The sequence below is a fragment of the Stegostoma tigrinum genome, chromosome 19 (genome assembly GCF_030684315.1).
Source record: "Stegostoma tigrinum isolate sSteTig4 chromosome 19, sSteTig4.hap1, whole genome shotgun sequence".
Taxonomy (NCBI): domain Eukaryota; kingdom Metazoa; phylum Chordata; class Chondrichthyes; order Orectolobiformes; family Stegostomatidae; genus Stegostoma; species Stegostoma tigrinum.
The window spans coordinates 34,882,149-34,902,722 of NC_081372.1; the positions used below are offsets into that span (position 1 = coordinate 34,882,149).

At 40.1% G+C, this 20,574-nt stretch overlaps 1 protein-coding gene across 6 annotated transcripts in view; it reads left to right on the forward strand.

The window, feature by feature from the left end:
* The window catches only part of hnf4a (hepatocyte nuclear factor 4, alpha), a 181,791-nt gene that overhangs the window by 109,911 nt on the left and 51,306 nt on the right, over window positions 1-20,574 (forward strand). The gene's annotated exons all lie outside the window — the stretch shown is intronic.

Genomic DNA, 20,574 nt, shown 5'->3' on the forward strand with positions numbered 1-20,574 from the left:
TTGTCGGTATTAAAAGCCATCAACAAAAAAACAATTTAAGATTGGATTCTTGTCAGATAATATATTTTCAATGATTTAATGCAGGATTTATTGGGTGATAAAATTATCAGGCTGTAGATATAATGAAGCATTTCTACCAGCATTTAAAACACGAAAGATTTGTCAAGAATTTTTTGTGATATCAATTGTATTTTATTTCAGTTAGCCTTAAACATTGTATTATTAAATTGACTAAAAGTAAATTTCAAAACATTGCAAACAATTGGATTATAATTGTTTTAATTCCAAGTGTGTTAGATTTGCTTATTAAAAGTTTATGGGATTTGATCCTTTGCTATATTATCACCTCCTTTTCCTTCCTCCCACTATCCAGAACCTAGTTCTGCCAATAGAGCTTATACACAATTATATGTGGATGGGCATGTGCCAATAACAAGCAAACTATGGCATTAGACACCTTAACATGCCTCTGATTTTCCAATATCTTTCTTAGAAATTGAACTCTGTGGGTACAATGTTCTGCTCCCTGGAGATGGTAAGAGAGGAAATACTTGGGTCTGTTGTCCCTGAAGAGATACTCACCCACTTCTCTCCACCTCACCAATCAAGTGCTGGGCAAGAAGAACCACTGAGAACTCTCAACTCATCTGCTTTCAAGGCCTTGAAATGATGAATTAAATAACTGCTTAAGGCCTCTAATTTGCCATATTCCAATTAAATGGCTGGTTTCCCGATAACCAGGGAAAACTGTTTGCGGATTCGGTGTAGGATCTCAATATATTCCTTGGGACAATTGGAGGCACAGATGAGGGGCATGTAGGCGACTGCTGAAAGCCAGCCCAACCCTGATCGTTAACCCCTCTGAGCCTGCTTCTCCCCATGACCCCCAGTAACAATAAGGAAAAGAGGTACACCTCCATCCCGCCAATAGATCCCAATAGATCCCAATTATGACTTTGAAGCTGCCAATCCCTAATTGACTGGCAGTTTCTGACAAGCCGGGCTTCTGCTGTCAAGACTTGAGGTACGCTGAGAAGTTTGCTGATCAGGTCTTAACAAAGTGAAGTTGGACACACACTCTAGGTGGTGACAGTGATTAGTCTATGCTAACACCTTTACTTAGTTTTACAATAGTGAAATAATTGTGGTTGGTGAGTATGACCTAGGACAGATTAAAAGATGAATCCAATCATTTTTAAGATTGCTTTTTGCCAGTGGGCAAGGAGGCTGTTGTAGCTGAGTACTAGCGCTCTTGGGGACATACTTTGGTATATAACAGACCCCAAGACCTGTAGCTGGCTGGCGTCTGAGATGCATCCCTGTAGTATGATAAACTACCACAATTTCCTCACCACAGATGCGTCTGAATCAATTAGCAACACGCGACAAATGCTTAGGTCAGCATTTGAAACTTCAAGCCAACCAGCGCAACTGTAATTATTGCCACGCGTCAGCCATTAATCAGTGGGATCTTTTTCATACTGCAGTCAGAAGGATGTGGATTCAAGTCCACTCCCAAGTTGTGAGCAGATAATCTAGGAGACAGCGTTAATAAATGTGGAGCTGGACAAACACAGCAGGTCAGACAGCATCAGAGGAGCAGGAAAGTCAATGTTTCAGCCTGTAGCGTCAAGGTGCTGTTTGTCAGATGTTGCATTTATCCATGGCACCGTCTGCCTTCTCAGCTGGGAATCAAAGAGTCTTTGGCACTGAAGATCAGCAGGGAAGTTCACATCATCTGGGCCAATGCTCTTCACTCAACCAATTAAAGCAAATTAAATTGTATTGCAATTATCTCATGTATGATTTACAGTCTGCAATTTGGTTGTCACAGTTGGAATGCCACAACTGTTACACCCAGAAGCTGAACACAATTCCGCAAATTGTTATCGTTCTTGATGGGATTACAGATTGTTAATCACCCCAGTGAGAGGGATGAAGCGGCTCCCCTTCTTTATTCACCCTTTTCCTTTGGCTGGTTTCAGCAAGGATAATTTTAAAAGGATCCCTTCCCTTGTGACTCCTATTCTTTGACACCCAAATGAACGTGTGTTTTAAAAGGTGCCAGTTTAACCAGGGTTGCTTTAATTGGCAAAGAGTCAGTTCATTCATTACTAAACATGAGAAAAACTAATAAAGCAACACACATGCACACAAAATAGATATGAGGTGAGTCCAGAAATGTAAAAACAAAAACGAACAGATCAGTTTTGAAATGTTTGCGAAGAGCAGATTCTTGAAAGGGAAAATTCATAACTGTATCTGTAGTTTAGGACATAATCCATAAGGAATGGTTTGCCATTTTGCAGAGAGTCATCAGCCCCTCATTATCTTTGCAGTCTCAGGAAATTACAGCCCATCTGTTTCTACACTTCTTTGCCCCATTGGAGGGTGAACTTTTTAAAGTCCCCTTTGCATCCGTACGTTTCACTTCCATAGGTGATATTCAGGGGATACCTCTTCCCCCACCACTCCGCCCCCCCCCCCGCCTCTCTCTCTCTCTCTCTCTCTCTCTCTCTCTCACACACACACACTCTGTGTCTCTCTCACTCACTCTCTCTCTCCAGGCAGCCACATAATTTGCATCCACAACCATTTTTGACTATATCTGCCATTTTTAAAAAAAACCCATTTGCAATTATATGTTAAAAATGTCTGCACTACTTTGGGGATCTCAAGTCATGGTCATGAAATTACGTGGGGACGTAGTTTTAAAGTGAGTGGAGGTCGATATAGCAGAGACGTCAGAAGTAGGCTCTTTACTCAGAGAGTGGTGGGGGTATGGAATGCATTGCCAGGGAGGGTAGCGGGGTCGGCCTCATTAGGGGCATTTAAGCAGCTATTAAATAGGCATATGGATGAATGTATAAGGTAGGAGTGGAGGTTAGATTGACCTTAGGTTTTGGGTAAAAGTTCAGCACAACATTGTAGGCCGAAGGGCCTGTACTGTGCTGTGCTGTTCTGTGTTCCAGAAATGGAGTGACTGCCCTTGACGTCAAGGTAGAATTTTCCTGAGTATGGCATCAAGGAGGAGCACTCACAAAACCAGTATCAGTGGGAATCAAGGAGAAAAAATCTCATGTGATCAGTCATATCTAGGACAAAGAAAGATGGTTGTGATTGCTGGAAGTCAATCAGCAATCATCTCATTCCCGGGATTTTGCTGTAGGACATGGCGGGTGACCGGCAAGCTTTTCAAACACATTGCCATGCAGCAGCAAGGCAAAGATTCATGGCTCTGATTTTTCACATGATTAGTTGTTTGAGTTAGTCAGGCTGTCTGGCGAATTAAGTGACTTCAGGTGAAAAAGGGACCATTTCAGGTCCAGTCAGTCAATCAGGGCTGCACTTACAACTTGGAATATCTAACTTGGAAAAATAAAAAAACTTACAAGTTGTTATTAACAATTCTGGTAAGTAGATTTTCAAGGTACATTTTCTGCCATTTTAGTGGTTATTTGTAACTTAAAATAACGGAGTTACAAAAGAAGACAGAAGGTTGAATTTGGAGAATTTGGATTGAATTTTCTGTTTTGCGTGAACAATGATGAAACAGGGAATTGTGATAAGGATGAGAAAATGAAGCAGAATCTCTCTGTTGTAAAAAGGTTTCCGTTTTTCCCCTTAGGCTTTACATGTCAACTTTAGAATTAGACCACTGAGAAGTAGCTACCTTATTTCCATGCACTTGATGTAATTTTTTTAGCCCAGCCAGCCTTATTCCTACATCACTTCCAATTCCTTCTCCTTCACTGAGAAACCAGTTGGCACAAATCCCTGACGCAAAGTCAGCAGTTACTTGATGGCAGCAGCCACTTGCATAGCCCTGTCATCCCCACTGAATAGGCAAGGAGGTGGGCATTTTGATGTACAGAGGCAGGCTAGGCCAACATCAGACCTATAGCATGTATCAGCAGTTTATGTGGCAAATGCAGTAGACATGCTTCAAGCAAATAGTCATATCTGAAAGTAAAATGGGATCACTACTTACTAAGTTGAAGCAAGACCACAGTCAGTAAGGAGGTACCTTCACACCCACTCAAAGAGTTCATTCAATTCCAGTCTCAATTGGCCAAGGTCAGTCTATTATATGGCCCTCCCTGACTCCCGGGATCTGTGTTCTCACAGTCCAGGTACTGGGCAACAGTCAACCTGGGAACTGGGTAATAATGGTCAGGGAGCTTACAAGGGGCAGACTATGGAGTTCTGTGGAAGCAGGAGGCTCATCTGTGGTTGAGATAATTGGACTGTATCACTAAGGGAATTAATACAGTGAAAGGGGCAATTCATGATAAATTGGTGGGCTGTCAGAGTATAACAGGGAACTGAGAGTTTGTATTTTCATTTAAGTTTGTTGATTGCAGTCGGTGTGATCTGTGCTTCTCAAAGTATTTTGCTAATTTGTTTTTGTGGGAATGTACAAATTATTTTAATAAACTTCTTAAAATATGTTTGTAGAAGTATTTATAGAAACATCTAATAAAACATATAACGGGGTTTGGCAATATTTTAAACTGTTTTGAAAATACTGAATTACATTAATAGAGGTTTGATAATTCTGCACTTTATTCAGTGACCCATTGTAAAGAGGGACCTGCTTCTGCAATAACGATTTTCTGTTAAAATTGGAAGCTTCATTTCACATGAAATTTTAGAAACTCATAGCTAGCCTACATAGTTACTACAATTTGTTTTTTTTCAAATCGGTAATGTACAGGTTTTGCGTAATATTCAGTATTTATACTTGCGTCCATTTATTTGTATAGTATTTAGGCTATGTGTCATTGCCCTGTACATTATTTGAGTCTGTGGGTTCATAGTGTATTGCAAACAGGACACCTTAGCTCTTTCCAAATAAACTAACAAAAACTAAATATATTCTTTATGCTGGAAACACTCAGCAGGATTTGGCAGAATCTGTGGAAAAAGAAAAATACTCAAATTTGAATTCAATATATCTCTCCTTCAGAACCAATGCAAGGTCGAAATATGATGGGGTTCTACGAATGAAAGATATGAGAAATGAGGAAGAGAAAAGGGAAAGATCTGTGATAGGGTAGAGGGCAGGAAAAATGAAATGACAAAGTTGTCATGCAACAAAAGGTAATGATCAAAGCAGAGAGACAAAGCACTTGCCCAATATGGTGTGAAAAGCAGAATAATGAACTCTTCCAATCAAAAGAAAATGCAAGATTTAGATAGGCACATAACAAAAATCATGATAGGAGACCGATTTTACAGTTTGAAATGGTGCTGCACAATTTAGTATTAATCAATACAGGGAAAACACCAGTGTCACATCCTAGGTCAAAAATTTGGAATGGGTGTCAAAAAGCAAAGGAGGGTGAAAAATAGAGTGACCTTGTTCTACAAAATATGGAATGGACTGCTGGGAATTGATAGACAGAAATATCTGGTGCCCCCCAGCAATGAGAAAATAAGTCGTGGATATCCACATATATTATTAAGGCTATTTGTTTCTAAGGTAATATATCAACAAAATACAAACCCACAATGAAGCAAGCTGCCAAAGGAAGTTGTTACAGTCCCATCCCTTGAAATCTTCAACACTCATCTTCAGATTGTTTCCATTTCATTCTGTGGAAGTCATGGCATAGTTATAATGTCATTGGACTAGCAATCCAGAGTCCGAAACTAATGTTTTGGCCTCATGGGTTCAATTCCACCATGGCAGATGGTGACATTAGAGTTCTTGCCTAGCGATAACTATATAATAATTGTCATAAAGACCCATCCTATTCATTAATTCCTTTAAGGGGGTGAAATCTGCCATCTGCACCTGGTCTGACCTACATGTGACTCCAAACCCTCAGCAATGTGGTTGGCTCTTAACTGTCAACTGAAATGGCCTGGAAAGCTACCTAGTTGTATTAATCAATTACAAAGCTTAAAGAAGAGAACAAAGCAGGCAGATCAACAGCCTTCAAGTTAGAAAATAAGAGAGGCAGGTACAGCCCTGTCAATGCTGCAAAGCCACCTTTATCAATATATTGGTGCTTGTGCCAGAATTTGGTGAATAGTCACTTAGATTAGTAAAATTATCATTCACATAGAAAGTACCTGGCCAGTGTCCCAAATAGTAATGTTGTTTTGCTGATGGGGAAGGACGTAATCACCAATAATCATCAGTTGTAGCATAAAATACAATTGGGAAGGAATATTAAATGTGGCCTCCACAATGACTGTTACCATTTTTCGTTGATGCAAAAAAGAAAGAACCCAATCTGAATGCATCGCAGCTTGGCACAGCACCTGCTCCCTCCATGAGTGCAAGAAATTACAGAGAATTGTGAACGCAGCCAAGTCCGTCACAAAACTTTGCTTTCCTACCATTGACTCCATGTACTTCCTGCTGCCTCGGAAAAGCAGCCAAAATAATCAAAGGCCCCTCCTACCCCAGTGATACGCTTTTCCACCCTCTTCCATCAGGCAAAAATTTGAAAACACATTTCAACAGGGTTAAGAACAGCATATTCTCCACTGTTATCAAACATATTATGGATGTCTCCTATATTAGAATTGATCTTTCTCAGCACCTTCTCTGTAACTGTAACACAATCTTCTGCATTCTGTTCTACTACCGTGACATACTTACATAAGAGATGATTTATCTGATTAGCACACAAAACAATACTTTTCATTGTATCTCAGCACATGTGACAATAATAAATCAAATCAAATCAAAACAAAGTCTCACAGCATCACATCTGACATATGCAACGAAATCATCCACAAGTAATCACCTCTATTCTCCTCAGCTGATGAAACAGTAATTTTCCGTACTGAACACCAGAAGGAAGAGGTTCTGAGTTTGATAAGGACTCAAGAGGTACTCAGGGTGGGGGACCACAATGTCCAAAGTGAAGAGTGCCTGTATGACTGCAGATCAAGCTGGCAGAGTCACAAAGGACATAATTGCTAAGTTGCACCTGCAGCAGGTCATGAGGGCAACAACAAGAAAATTTTACTTGACCTTGTCTTCACCAATTATAGATTCATCTGTCCATGACAATATTTGTAGGAGTGGCCACTGTACAGTGATTTTGAAGACAAAGTTCTGAATTCACACTGAAGATACTTTTATCATGCAGAGTTTACATTTTGTGTCCGGTGACCCTTACTCAGTACGTTTCGGTTCTGAGTAAAGGGTTACCAGACCCAAAACGTTAACTCTGTTTTTTTCCTTCACAGATGCTGCCAGACCTGCTGAGCTTTTCCAGCAACTTTGTTTTTGTTCCTGATTCACAGCATCCGCAGTTCTTTCGGTGTTTATACTTTTTACCATGCTGTGTGGTGCTCCCACAACACTAAATTGGATGCAGTTCAAACCGACATGGAATCAGAACTGGGCATCCACAAAGTGCTTGACTACAGCCAGACGTCCCAGCATCACAAATGCCAATCTTCAAAAATTTGATTCATTTCATGTGATTATCAGGAAATGGTTGAAGATACTAAATACAGTAAAGGCTATGGCCGTGGCAATATTCTGCAATAGTACTGAAGACATAGGAACATAGAACAGGATTGAGTCATTCAGTCTGCTGAGCCTGCCACATCATTCAATAAGCCTTGGCTGGACAGTTTCCATAGTCCTCTGTGATAGATAATTTCAATGGTTCACCACCCTCTGAGCGAAAAAAAAAACACTTCATCCAGGACATAAGGGACATCTCCATTTATTTTTAAATTATGTTCCCAAGTATTAGACTCTGAGCAGGTGAAATATTTCATCTACATCCATCCTGTCTTTCACTTTAAGAACTTTGTAAGTTTAATTACATCATCTCTTATTCTTCGAAACTCTAGAGAATACAAACCCAGATAATAAAATGTGAGGCTGGATGAACACAGCAGGCCAAGCAGCATCTCAGGAGCACAAAAGCTGACGTTTCGGGCCTAGATCCTTCATCAGATGAAGGGTCTAGGCCCGAAACGTCAGCTTTTGTGCTCCTGAGATGCTGCTTGGCCTGCTGTGTTCATCCAGCCTCACATTTTATTATCTTGGAATCTCCAGCATCTGCAGTTCCCATTATCTCAGAATACAAACCCAGTTTGCTTAATCTCGCCACACATTAATCCACATTATATTCCATCTGCCATTCATTAAGCCTGTTCAAATCATCCTGTAACTTTGCATCTTCTTCACAACACACATTTCTGCTGAGTTTTGCATCATTCACAAATCTGCCCCGACTCCAAATCGCTAATCGATATGGTGAACAAGTGGGATCCAAGTACTGGTCCTTGTGGTACACCATTAGTCACAGCCTGCAAACATGACAATGACCCATTTATTCCGACCCTAGTTAACAGATAGAGAACAATTATTTGCCCACATCAGTAAGTTACCTTCTATCCCACATCAGTAAGTTACCTTCTATCCCACGTGTTTAATTTTTCTAACCAGCTTCATGTGGGGTCTTTAAAAGCCATCTGAAAATTTAAGTATAATATGTCCAACGGCTCTACTTTCATCAATTTTGTTAGTAACATCTTCCAAAAAACTCCACTAAAGGGTCCAGGCCCAAAACGTCGGCCTTCTTGCTCCTCCGATGTTGCTCGGCTTGCTGTGTTTATCCAGCTCTACGCCTTGTCATCTCTTACCATTTGCAAAACTATGTCAACTATATCCAATCAAATTATTATCAACTAGTCGTCTATTTATCCCATCCTTTACAATAGATTCTGGCACTTCCCTTATTGCAGATGTAAGGCTAACATGTCTGTAGTTCTCTGTTTTCTCCATTATTCCCTCCTTAAATAGTGGGGTGATAGTTTCTCTTTCCAATCAACAGAAATCATTCTAGAATCTAAAGAATTTTGGAAGATAAGTACCAATGAATCAGGTATTGCCACAGCCACCTCCTTCAATGGTATGTAGCTCCAGGACTAGGCATCTGCCTGATCAGTCTGTTTCAGTGCATTTACAACACTGGCATCTACCTAGCAATGTGGAAATTTCCTCAGTTATGTCCTGCTGCAGAAAACAGCAGAATATGAGTGGCACGGTGGCCCAGTGGTTAGCTCTTCTGCCGCACAGCACCAGGGACCTGGGTTCAATTCCACCCCCAGGCAAGTGCCTGTGTAGAGTTTTCACATTCTCCCCATCTCTGCGTGGGCTTTGCTCCAGGTGCTCTGGTTTCCTCCCACAGTCCAAAGATGTGCAGGTTAGGCGGATTGGCCATGCTAATTTGCCAAACTGCCCATAACGTTTAGGGATGTCGAGATTAGGGATGGTTCTGAGTGGGATGCTCTGAGGGTCAGTGTGGACTTATATGGCCGAAGGGCCTATTTCCACACCACAGTGATTCTATGAATGATCCCTAAACAGGACAAATCCAACCCATTAACTTACTGCTCCATTTGACAGTGCTATCAAGCAGTATTTGCAAAGTAATAAACTGCCCATTGTCACTTAGTTTAGGTTCTACCAGGATCAATCAGATCCTAACCTCTTTATAGCCTTGGTTCAAATAACACAAAAGAACTGAACTCCTGAAGTGAGGTCAGAGTGACTGCCTTTGATATCACGGCACCCTTGAACTAGAGTCAGTGGGAATCAGAAGGAAATCTCTCTGCTGTGGGAGTCATATGGAGCACGAAGGAAGGTAGTTTTGATTATTGAAGTTCAATTATCTTAGCTGTTATCTTACCTTCAGCTGTTTCGTCAATTACCTTCCTTCCATCATCAAGTCAGAATTGGACTTGTTCACTGATGTTTACAGAATATTCAGCACCAACAAACAGAATAATCCTCGTTTGTATTTGGAATGATTCCAACTCCACGTCATCAACCATTTTTGCACATGTTGCACACTTGTAAGCCAGAGACCATACCTTCTTAGCATTTGGACAGGATGTTATGTTATGTCTCATTGTGAGTATGCTGTTAAGAGACATTCCTATAATATCATCACTGTTTTGTAACATGTGATCTGAATGTATGGTGGTCTCATTCTGCATCTTCCCTTGGATCATTTGAAGCATGACTCTATACCGGAAACATCATGCAATGTTTGTACATTAAACTAGTTACTTGTAATGAAGATGTACTAGATTCCTCATTACCATAATATCAACACTTGTTTTCTTCTATTATGAGGGCTAGCATAAGAATCGCTGAAGCCAAACTCAAACCATAGGGATTTGAATTCACATTTCAATGACTTGCCTTTTAATTTTGATAGACACTGTGTGCAAGTTTCAGGATCCAAGACCAAATAACATGAAGAGCTTAGGCCCGAAACGTCAGCTTTTATGCTCCTAAGATGCTGCTTGGCCTGCTGTGTTCATCCAGTTCTACACTTGGTTATCTCGTATTCTCCAGCATCTGCAGTTCCTATCATCTCTGAAGAGCAAGTGCTGTTGGGTTCTGGAAACTAGGCACCCATCATTGAATTAGTAAACCCACTGAGTACAGCTCCATACTCCTAAAAAAATTGCCCTGAAAATATGTCTGTTCTCCATTTCAGAGTAGCATTCACAATATACCGATGCAATTTTTTTTAATCTTCCACTGCAGACATCCTGTGTCCCCTCTATAAGAGATAATGGGAACTGCAGATGCTGGAGAATTCCAAGATAATAAAATGTGAGGCTGGATGAACACAGCAGGCCAAGCAGCATCTCAGGAGTACAAAAGCCGACGTTTCGGGCCTAGACCCTTCATCAGAGAGCCTAGACCCTCTCTGATGAAGGGTCTAGGCCCGAAACGTCAGCTTTTGTGCTCCTGAGATGCTGCTTGGCCTGCTGTGTTCATCCAGCCTCACATTTTATTATCCCCTCTATAAGAGATTGCCACCTTCATGCAAGAGTTTTTTACAGTTTGGTGTATGACCCACTGGGAGATTACTGGCTTTGTGTTAACCCCATGTCCAAGATCATAGAATCATAGAATTTTACAGTACAGAAGGGGGCTATTAAATCCATTGTGTCTGTACCACTCTCGAAAGAACTACCCAGCTAGTCACATTCTCTAGTCCTATCCTGTAGCCCTCTAAATTAATCATTTTCAAATATATATCCAGCTGTCTTTGGAACTTCCCATGGAATCCACCTCCACTACTCTCCCAGGCAGTACATTTCAAATTAACTCTCCAAGGAGCCCAGAACTGAACACAATACTCCAAATGATTTTTTAACCAATGATTTTTAGAGGTATAACATCAATTCATTGCTCTTGTGCTCTATTCCTCTATTTATAAGCCCAAAGATTCTATACGTCGTAGAGTCATACAGCACCCAAAACAGACCCTTCGGTCCAACCAGTCCATGCCAAACATTATCCCAAACAAAATTAGTCCTACCTGCCTGCTCCTGGCCCATATCCCCCCAAACCTTTCCTATTCATTTATCTATCCAAATGTCGTTTAAACATTGTAATTGTACCCACATCCACCACTTCCTCAGGAAATTCATTTCATTTTTGACCCGCCCTCTATGTAAAAGATTTGCCTCTTTCGTACTTTTTAAACCTGTCCCCTCTCACCCTAAAAATGTGCCTCCAAATCCTGAAATTTCCCATCTTAGGGAAATGATAACTACAATCATCTCTGTCTATACCTCTCATTAGTTTATAAACTTCTATCAGGTCACCTCTCAACCTCCAATGCTCCAGCCTAAAAGTCTCGGCCTACCCTGCCTTTCCTTATACCTCAAACTTTTCATATCTGGCAACATCCTGGTGAATCTCTCCAGTTTGATAATATCCCTCCTATAACTGGGTGACCAGAACTGGACACAGCATTGCAGAAGAGGCCTCACCAATGCCCTGTATGACCTTAACAACATGCCAACTCCAATACTCAAAGGATTGAGCAATGAGGGCAAGCATGCCAAATGTCTATTTAACCGCCCTGTCTGTATACGATGCAAACTTTAAAGAATTATGTGCCTGCAGAATTATGTACCCCCCGGCCGCTGTGGTCTACATCACCACACAAGGCCCTACCTTTAATTGTATAAACCCTACGTCTTCATAAAAACCATTTTAACTTGACTGGCCACATCAGGCAATCATGCAGATGAACCCAAAAGTTCCCTCTGTTCCTGTATTCCCCTCAATGTAGTACCATTGAGCCTGTATTGTCCCTCCATGTTTCTTCTACCAAAATGCATTTTCTCTCAATCGAATTTTATCTGCCAGGTGTTTGCTGATGTGGCTGACTTGTAATGTCCCCCTGAAGTTGCTCAGCATCATCCTTGCAATTCACTATTTTCCCTAGCTTAGCATCCTCTGCAAATTTAGAGATTTTGCCCTCAAGACTTATTTCCAAATCATTCATAGAAATCAGAAAATGCAAGCACCCAAGCACTGATCCCTAGGGAACACTATTTACAAATAGTCTCCAAAGCGAGTAATGCCCACCTGTACTTACCTTAAAAGAACTCAATCAAATTCGTCAGGCGCAATCTATTCTTGACAAAGTCATGTTGACTATCTAGTATTAACTTTTTCTCTAAGTGTGTATTTACTTTATCCCATATAATGGCCTCTGTCAGTTTTCTGACTATTGGTGTCGAGCTTAAAGGTCTGCCGTTTCCTGAGTTAACTTTTACCCCTTTCATAGACAATGGGGTCACCTTTGCAATCCTCCAGTCTCCAAGGACTTATCCTGTATTCAGACAGGCCTGGGAAATTTTTGTCAATAGCTCTTCAGTTTGCTCCTTTACCTCTCTTGGCAATCACACCTGGGCTTGGCAGCTGCTCTACTTGGAATGCTGCCACCTATTTAGCACCTCTTCTTTATCTATCAATACACTGCTCAGTTGTTCACTCCCCTCGTGTTCAACTCGGCCATTGTCACGATTTTCTAATTTGGTAATGACAGAAGCAAAGTATTCAGTTGGTACCTCTGCCATATCCTTTGCTTTAGTGAGCAGCTTACCCTGATAGTTTCTTATGGCTACCATTCTATCCTTTGCTAATCTTTTACTATGATTATGTCTGAAGAACATTTTACTGTTAGATTTAGTGCAGGCTGCCAACCTTTCCTCATCCTTCATCTTGGCTTTCCTTATTCCAGTGTTAGCTTCCTTCCTGCATTTGAGATACTTCTCCTGATTTCTATTGTTATCATTATTCTAGAATGCATCATATGCCTACTTCTTCTTCCTTGCTTTCTCATCAATATAAGACCATAAGACATAGGTGCAGAAATTAGGCCATTCGGCCCATCATGTCTGCTCCACCATTCAATCATGGCTGATAAGTTCCTCAACCCCATTCTCCTGCTTTCTCCCTATAACCCGTGATAATCAAGAGCCTATCTATCTCAGTCTTAAAAGTATTCAAAAACCTGGCCTCCACAGCCTTCTGTGGCAGTGAATTCTATAGATTAACCACTCTCTGGTTGAAGAAGTTTCTCCTTATCTCCATTCTAAAAGGTCTTCCCTTGGCTCTAAGGCTGTGCCCTCGGATCCTAGTCTCTCCTACCAATGGAAGCATCTTCCCAATATCCACTTTATCCAGGCCACTCAGTGTTTCGAAAGTTCCAATAAGATCCCCCCTCATCCTTCTAAACTCCACTGTGTATAGTCCCAGAGTCCTCAAACATTCCTCATATGTTAAGCTTTCCATTCCTGGGACCGTTCTCGTGAACCTCCTCTGAACCCGCTCCAGTGCCAGTACATCCTTCCTGAGATATGGGGCCCAAAACTGCACACAATACTCCAAATGTGGCCTGACCAGGGCCTTATAAAGGCTCAGTAGTACATCGCTGTTTTTATATTCAAGACCCCTCAAAATAAATGCCAACATTGCATTTGCCTTCCTGACTACTGACTCAACCTGCAAGTTTATCTTGAGAGAACCCTGGACTAGAACTCCGAAGTCTCTTTGCACTTCAAACTTCTGAATTTTCTCCCCATTTAGAAAATGGTCCAAGTTTTTATTCTTCTACCAATGTGAACGACCTCACACTTTCCTCACGTTGTACTCCATCTGCTACTTCTTTGCCCACTCTCCTAACTTGTCCAAATCCCTCTGCAGCCTTGTCACCTCCTCAATACTACCTGTCCCTCCACCTATCTTTATACTGTCTGCAAACTTAGTCAGAATGCCCACAGTTCCTTCATCTAGATCATTAATGTACAAAATGAAAAGTTGTGGTCCCAGAACCGAACCTTGCGGAACACCACTCGTCACCGGTTGCCATCCCGAGAAAGGCCCCTTTAGTTATCTTAACTACCAGGGTGCACAGGTTTTGGATGCCCCATATCATTTCTCATATTATCTGCTTCTAACATTTCATTTTGCCCAAGTCTACCATATTTTCCTAACCAGCTATGTTAGGCTGACTGAGCTGTAATTCTGATGCTTATGCTTCCCTCCTTTCTGCATTAAAATGCAATCTAAGGACAAGCTGTTTTTGGTCTAAACAAATTTGTTTTTATTAAGGAAAAATATTGACCAATGAGGGGAATGTTTTCAGTGGGTTTTCATATTGCATCTGGCTATTGATGTGTTGAGTATAGCACCGAGTCCCCAAAGTAAAACAATGTTCCATTTTAATTACTGCTGTCCTTCACCTTAATTAATGCAAAAACAATCACCATTATTTTTACAGTAGAAACACTCTTTTGGTAGTTATCAAGTGTTAAGTTTGTACTTAAAGAATATAACCGCAGGTAGATATACATTGGGAATATAACTATAAATCTCAAAGTATGAATTATTAGCCTGGTGGCTGAAAAGGACTCTTCATCAGGGAGAAAGAAGAGCTAGAGAAAGGGAAGAACAACAAAATTAGTCGAAACATTTGGTTGAATAGATATTTTAAATTAAAAACAAATTTCTTTTAGCAAAGCAATTTCTTCTTAAAATGTTCGGATTATTCATGTTTGTCACTCCACAAAATTACGTTATACAATCCTCACATACGAAAGAAAGTTTACTGAAGTGTAAGTAAGTTGCTTGCAGTATATTGAACAGTTTTAGATTATTATTTCCCATGTTTTCTTTATAACTTACACTTAATTCAATGTGTGTTTCATAATTTCATAATGTGTAATGTTGTAATGTATATTTCTACAATCTATGCCTGACCAGTTTTTGCTCTGACTAATTTTTAAGGTTGGAACAGAATAGATTTTGGGTCTTTGAAATTAGTATTTTATGAGAGAATGAAACAAGGAATTGTCGAACAAGAAATTTGACAGTTGAAATGGCAAGCCCACTTGCAGACCAATTACAAACTAACCTCTATTTTTCCTAAATGGAGAAGAGAAAGCCACTTTTCACTGAAGTATGTAATTAGTTGCAAAGAATAGGCAGTGGCTCAGAAAGGAAGTCACTGAATATGTTAACCTTTTAATGTGGTTAATAGGAGAGATAAGTCAATGAGAACCTAGTGGCAGATGTTGGTTTTGTACCTCTCAGCCTAATTAGAATTAGGCTTAAGATGCTGCTGGGCCTGCTGTGTTCATCCAGCCTCACATTTTAGTATCTAGGCTTAAGGAGATATTCTTTTCTCTAACAGCTTTTCTCTGCAGCTTGTATTTGCACAAGGTTACTTCACTACTTTTCAGTACTTTTCACATGTTTCATACCCTCCATTAGTGATGACAAAGTCTTATTTGCCTGGTTGCAAACTGCACTAGATTTCATTGTCAGTTTTATATTAAACTTCTGCCTGTTTCATACACAAGTGAAACCAGATGGATGGCAAATGGTTCAAGCATCCCAAAATATGTATAAATATAAGAAATGGGGTAGATGGATGGTGAAGATGATAAACAAGATCAATAGATTATAATAGATGAAGCAAACCATATAACCCATGTTAATTCATTCATAGTGGGGCATATAATACTCTCCGTGAATTGTGTAATGTTTTTAAATTCATGCAGTGTTTCTACGTTCAGTTCACTGCCTAAGTGCCTATTCCTAGCATTGATCACTGACTGCATGAAGGGATTTAATCATTATCAGTCTTGAGGCTATCTTTCACGAGAAAGAATTTCTTTCATTTTACAACCTCAAGAATTTAATTTACAGAAATATTCTGGAATATTTCTTTCTATGACATTAATTATCTTGTATACCTTAAGACAATTCCTTTTGCAGGTCTCATTTCCAGTCTGAAAAGCCTAAGTCACTTCAAATTTCCCTTCTATTTCATATGCCTGGTAATAAGGATTAGTTTTGACTTTCTTTATTGTTCATTGTTTCCATCACATGAATGCCCTGGTGACCTAAAACTGAAAGTAGTTTTCCAATTAAAGCTGATCAGAACATGGAGCGTTTTGTTCACACCTTCTGCTAACATAGTCTGTAACTTCTCTAAGCAGTTCAGCATTCAATGGTACTCTTTCTATTGGTTTTGAATCGTAGCCTGCACATTTCTGCACTAAATTTTGTCTGTCAAGATTACTTTATATTAACATTTTGAGCAGTTTTCTCCAATTGCTCCTGGTTTTGTCTCAACATCAAATCCAACCAAATATAATTTTAACCTCACAGCGAAGCCTCTTCCAGGGATGCCTAACCTGAAGAAGTTACCCTCCTCCCTCCAGACACATCTTCTCCTCTATCCATCTTCGATATGCCTCCCCCTCTCTCCCTATTATTTCAGAACCCTCTCCCCCTCCCCCTTTTCTGATGAAGGGTCTAGGCCTGAAACGTCAGCTTTAGTGCTCCTTGGCCTGCTGTGTTCATCCAACTCCACACTATGTTAAATGGCATTGAGGTTCTGAATCTGGTCTTCAACAGTAATGTCAATTATACAGGGTAGTGGTCCTAACAATGGATACTCGAGGAACTCAATCAACACTTGCCTACACTGTTTCAGATCTCTTGTGATGAGTTTTCATTGTTTCCTTCAACCAGTTCAGGAACGTAGGAGCTGTTAAGATCTCAGCCTAGACTGTCAAATTTATGCTTCAATCAGTCAAGTAGCTAGTACTTTTTTTTAAACAATAGACAAAGTAGGAGATCCCAGGACTAACTGAAAGGAAAAAAAAAGAGATTCTATGGTTTTGAATAAGCAAAAATAAATTTTACAATGCAGTGTTCAAAAACCAAAACAACATGTTAAAGTGAAGTAGGTCTACTTCCATCGCATGGATGGCAATGGTTCAAGAAGGCAGTTTACCAGCTTCTGAAGGGCAACCAGAGATGGGCAGTTAATGCTAGGCCAAACAGCAATGCTCACATCCCATGAGAACTTTTAAAAAATCCACAATGCTAATTTAAATTCTAGCATTCAGAATTAATGTGAGATAAATATGGATAACAGATAAGCCAGTCACCAATCCCACAAAGCACATCAAATAGCAAATGTGATTAAGTCAGATTCCATAGATTGCTCAACAAACCTCCCTCCCTCCCCCACACGTTAGTAACTCCATGGCTCATCGAATCTCATGAAAACTTTGCAAGAAATTCCAACTCTTCTCTTCAAAGACCTAGCTTTGGAACTCACTCAAAAACTGTTCCATCATGGACTGGCTTGATGACTGCTCAGGTCCTTATGGTCACCCACGCTAGTGAGACTGCATTCCCTTGGACTCTAGAAAATACACTCCAGCATCAACTCATGGGCACAATTCCAGTTTAGTCTCAGACAATTAACATTTTCTTCAAGATGGCACTACCTCCGTATTTTCTCCAAACTCATGCTCAGCTGCACTAAGGAAATATTGCTCACAGGCTTCTTTCACACCATTCTCTGCTGCATTAAATTCTGAAGCCCCACAGATCTCAGAATTATTTTCTGCTGAGCCCTAACCACAGAACTTATCTACGCCTACTGGTTGCAAGGAATTCACCTATATCCTATTGCTTGGAGCCTATTTAAGTAGCGCCTACTTCAGATGCAGCCTCTACTCACTGCTCCAAAATACCTGACTGATAGTAAACTGAAGGTAGCAACCTTCTCCTCTAACTACGTTCATCTAACTGAATAAAATTGACAGTTCAATAACCTTTGAATTGTTTTGAGCAGCCTTTTGAAACCTCAAAGCAAGCTCTGCCCCTAATTACTAAGCAGAACTGAACCTAGCAACGGCTGGAACTCCCTATTCCCTGAAAGTGTCAATATTTTCAGATCATTAGTGCACCCAGTACAAATTCTGTGTTGAACATATTCAATTGAACCATTCTCAAAATCAGTTTCTCACACATTCCAAAGATTTACACTAATCTTGTGTCTTTGATTTTAACTAATAACATTTTCAAAGGGGACTTTAAAAGCCCTTTTGGAAATCACTGTACACCATGCATCTACTAGAAGCCTAGATTGTTAATTCCTCAAGGTTTGGTCAGATATGATAACATTTGAATCTATGAAGAATTTAGTTGATAGGTTATTGTACAGTTGATCTTTAAGCTTACACCTGATAATTTAATCCTAATTTTTTACACAGAATGGAGGCATGGTAATTAGCATGTACTTGCCCATTATTCTATCCCTTTTTGAATATGGCCCCTCAGTTGACCAACCTCCAACCTAATCATACCTCTAATATCGATTGGCTTCTTCATAAAGGCAGGCACAGCCTTATCACTTCCTTCCTGATTTCCATCAATGTTATAATACTGATTATAATTACTTATTTTTCACTTTTGAACCAATGTAGCCTGTCTTTGACTTTATCTCACGATATCAACTTTGTGAATTTTATTTTTGATAACTAATTGGGGTTCATATCTTTCATGGTGAAAACGCATGGCTGGTCAAGCACTGAATACAGGGTGGAATTTTATAATGGCTTGAGTGATGAGGGCTATGGCAAGATGTGTAATAAAACCAGCTGATAAATGCAGTAAGGCTGACCTCAACATCAGGAGTACCATCACTTATATTTTTCACTAACAGCCTGGTGGCATTCCCATTAGGCAGTGGTGAGTTGCTAATTGACAGTGATTGTTGCAATTAAGCAACTTGTTAATAGTCCAACCCACCTTATTAATATTTGGCCGCCCACCTCAAAACTTGCTAAACAAGCTCAGTGTCAGAAAAACTTAACAAGTAAGCCAGAGAGAATGCTTAACAGATTCAGCTCACTGCCTGCTGCAAATGATCTACAAATTGGAAACTAGAGGCATCAACATCTCAAGGCACATTGTGTGGGCATAAGCAACATGTACCCATGCCCTCACAAATGTTCCATCCTCTAAGTACCCTCATGGCACATTTCCAATTTGTTTCTGCACTGCAAAACTATATCTTGGGCTGCACCGACAACTATCATTGTAATGCTGCAGCAAGGATGCTGCACACTCAGCAAATAGGCTGTCCTGTTGCCTCCAGTAATGAACCAATGGTGGGTGAGAGACTTGCTATTTGCCTTTTGGTTTGGGTTTGCATGTGGGCTTCGGGGGAAGAGGTGGAGTCGATTGTCCAAAAGTGCTCAATGCCTGATTGAGGGACTTAACATCAGAGAAATGAAGATGGTGGGGTTACACAGTACCATGCCCCTATCCTTCCATCAAACACTAACTTACTGTGATTCCCAGCTCACAATCCCTTTCTCGTCCTCATATTTTTAATTGAGATCCTTCATTGAGCCTGGACTCCTAGTGGGTGCATTACTGACAGCTGCCACCATTTCCAGCGGCACTGATGAAGATGGAGACCTTTCTCCCAAGCTCCTTAATCGTGAGAAGGCTCAATGATGGCCAGTGATGTGCTCTTAATACAGCAGGCCTTTCTCAGAAAAAGGAGAATAAGGGGCTCATGCCAATTCTCCAGAGACTCCTGATGTAATTATTAAATTCCACGATAATGATGATATGAAGGTTTAGAAAGGATGCAGAAAAGATTTACATAAATGTTTTTGGACATGACTGGATTCAGATATCCGGATGAATTGGAAAATTTGGGGTTGTTCTTCTTCAAGACAAGAAGGTTGGCGGGAGTTTTGAAAAAAACACCAAAATCATGAGGGGTCTAAACAAAGTAAATTGAACAAAACTCCCATAAGCAGAAAATGCCAAGGACCAGTGGAAGCTGAGTTAAAGTGAATGGTAGAAGAATCAACAGCAGTGTCAGAAAACATTTTATATGCAGTAAATATACACACAGACATGACAACAAATGTGCATATAGACATGACAATGAGTGTACACACAAATATGACAGCTAGTGTACACACAGACGTGACAACAAATGTTCACACAACTATGACAACTTGTGTACAAAACAGACTTGACAGTAAATGTATACACAGCAATGACACCCAAATAGCTTCCTTCTGTGCTCTAACTATTCAAACGTTCCATACATGAGTATTCCAAATATTTAACTAACTTCACCTTGTCCACAATTTTGGTTCTATTTGCAACTTTTATAAACTTTACTCCTCCCTAACTGTCTGCTTACTGAATAAAAATGTTAATACTATGTTTCGCCATTGTTATTTTAATTCTTTATTCGGTATATTTCTGCCACTCTATTAACCTTTTCAACAAAACTCTATATTCTCTTCATTTATTTTCTGTGATAGAACCCATTCCTCATTCTCTCTGCATGAGTTGTAAAAAGAAGCTCTTCAAAAAAAAGTTGTTAAAAAGTTAGTGCTCAACTCCATTAAGATGGAGCCTATTTT